Here is a 3,241-nt window from a genome sequence, read left to right on the forward strand (position 1 = left end):
TTCATCGCGAGAAGAGGCTGTCATTCTTGACGAGACGACGTGGTCGACACTTTCCCACGTCATGGTTACTATACATTGCATTTGTTTGCAATCTTTTGCACCACATTTTTGAAGTCGGCATTCTTGATTTTATTTATCGGCAAATTTAGAAACAACAGTTCCAGTTTCCAGTCTTTCAGCAATGTTTGGAGCAACTTGTAGCAGCCCCATTCGATCTCGCCACAACTACCCCAGGGGAGTCTGTTCCTTTTTTCTCCCTTTTTATGTGCTTAATTAGTTTTATGCATACAATGAGGACATTGTATGAAATAAGTGTGGGGTAGGGGGTTGGTAAAAGTAAATTAAAAAAAAATAATAATTAAAAAACTGAAATAGTAGTTTGAAAATTGTTAGATTTAGGGAAATTTAAAAATTTTAAAAACTTGAAATAATAGTTTAATTAAAAAAAATCTAGTGATAATTTAAATTTTTTTGCTAATATTGTATGAGATGATCCGATGAGAACTCAAATGTTTAGTTGAGCTAATACACGTTATAGTGCATTTGTGGCCTTCCTTATTTTAGTGAAATCATGGAACAAAAACACAACCTCGCTTAGTTTGAGGGATGCAATATGTTTAGCATCGTGTACCAGAAATGTATCCAGGAAAATTATTATCTTTAACTAATAAAGGTTGAAGTTGAGTGCTCCTGCTTAAGCATGTAAGATTTGAGTGAAAAAAAAAAGTGAGGTACATGTTTAAAAAAAAAGAGTGAATTACAAGAAAAAGTTTGAAGAATTTATGGAGCATCAAAGTCAAAGTATGAAGATCAAAGATGAATAAATTCTGAAGAAGTTCAAAAGTTGAAGATACCCAAAAATCAAAGATCAAATATCAAAGAAGTGAAGAAATTCAAAAGAGCTCCATAGTGGTATCATAAATTGTAATTCTAGATTATGTATGCTTGGGTTGCTCAACCAAAAAACACCTTGAGGTTAGGAGGTTTTCTGCGGATGGATTGGGAGGAATGCATAAAATGAGCATTGTTCGAAAGAAGTGGGCGAGTGTTTATGAAGATTGTGAGTATTTAAAGTATGGGGGGGGTACTTTAGGAAAATTTTAGACACAAATGCATGCGTTGCGGTCTTGACATAATGGCTGAGTTTAAAATGGATTGTTTAGTGCGATATTGGTAAAATAAAAGTAAATTTGCTTGGGGGCAAGCAAAAGCTAAGTGTGGGGTATTTTGACATGTGTATTTCTTATATATATTTTTATACATTATATCTTAATATTTTAGCCTTTATTATTCTCTTTTAGAACTAAAAAGTACTTACAATGCTTTGAATTATGATTTGCAGCTATTAGTTGTCAATAGAGCGCAAAAGAAAAGACCGGAGCGGAATTAGGGCTTAAAAAGCTAAAAGAAAGAAAAATACTGGAGGAGGCAATTACGCCCAACGTAATTGCTAAGTACGCTGATAGCTTCATTTTATTTACTTATTTTTATAGTTTATTTTAGTACATTTCATTCGCATTTTAGTTAACTTTCATGCATATTTTCCCTTTTGTTATTTTTATGACCATTTCGGGGTACTTTCTAGTTTCTTGAGCATTATTGCAGATTTTCTTGGAAACTAGCGGGGCGGCACTCTTGCGAGGCGATTGGGCTTGAAGGGAATTGGAGATTTCATGCTTGATGGCTATGAAGGTGATTCATGGGGTGGACTTGTCAATTGCTTGAAGGCTTGGAAGAATTGAGCTTTAAATTTGAAAGATGCGGGGGGACATTCAAGCGTATGAAAATTATTAATCGGGCGAGTTCACGAGCTTTGGAGGATTTAGAGAGGTCAAATTGGGCTTTAAATGAAGAAAAACTTGAAGAAAATGGGCTAGGAGGTGATTGGATTCGATCTGGGCTAGTGGGATATGCTTTAGAGGCCCAAAATCTCAAAGGAGCCCATATCAGGTACCACCCGCGCAACCCACCCGCGCAGCAGCACGCGGGTCGCGCAAGGCCCTGCAGGGGCAATTTTGGGAATCCTTCTTTTGAGCTATTTGAGGAAGGTTGGTGCCCATCTTTTGCATACTCTTGAACATTCGATTTTTGAAGATTCTCTCTGGAGTTTTGGAGACTTTTGAAGGCCAAGAACCCTTGAAGAACATCATATTTTTACCTCTTGATTCTTGCTTAATGTTTGGTACAAATTTCTCTAACTTTGTTTCTTTGTGTTTAGCCATGCTTGGCTAAACTAATCTTGGTTGACTTTTGGTTAATCCTTTGAACTTTTGTTGAATGTTGAAGAACCCATGAACATGTTCTTAAATCTTTATGGGAATGTTTTGTGTTTTAACATCTTATCACTACTTGTATGTTTTAGTTCATGAGTTTAAATGTGTTTGTGGTGATTAGTTGGCTAATTTCTTGATTAAGTAAAGGATCCTCAAATTAGCAAGCAACAAATGATTTTTGTGTTGTTTTTGCTTCACACAATCATAAAAACATTTCCTCCAACATGGTGGTGAAAGCATTTGACCCCTCTTGGATTTGGTGACTTTTTGGTTCTTAATGCTAGTTGACTTTCACTAATTACATGCTATTTGGAATTAGTGACTTTGACTAAGGAAATTGTTATGAGCTTCTCTAGCCATTTCAACAATTAAGAAAAGTCTAGGTAATCTCAAGCTCCTTGGATTACTATATCCAAATTAAGGATTTAAATCAAAGTATTGCACCATTGGATTCTAATGATATGTTCATCAAAAGTCAAAGTGAGGAAACTTTAAGTCAACCATCTCTCCCTCATTGGTTTTACATCAAACTCTTATTTTTGTTGCATTTGTCCATTTAAATCATAGTTAATTCTAGTTGTTTCAATTATTTCAAAACACCAAAACCCCCCATTTTATTTCTTATTGTCATTTTACAAGTATTTTTACAAAGAGATTTTTCATAGAGTTATAAATTGAACCAATCTCCGTGGATTCGATCCCTTTACCACTATACACTATTTTAGTGTGTAATATTTAGGGTTATTATTTGTGTTGGCCTCGACAACCACCAAATTTTTGGCGCCGTTGCCGGGGATTGGTTTATTTTTAATCAATTTGTTTCTCTATGCCCAGATCTCAGCGTACAGGTGACTTGATTTACAACCCCGAAATCGAAAAAGAAGCAAGGCGTTTGGCTAAGGAAAAACGAGTTGAACGTGGTCAAACTTCTAACCCCCACAGGGACCCGGAGGTTGAAACCGCTTCAT

Source organism: Lactuca sativa, chromosome 9 (genome assembly GCF_002870075.4).
Source record: "Lactuca sativa cultivar Salinas chromosome 9, Lsat_Salinas_v11, whole genome shotgun sequence".
NCBI classification, from domain to species: Eukaryota; Viridiplantae; Streptophyta; class Magnoliopsida; order Asterales; family Asteraceae; genus Lactuca; species Lactuca sativa.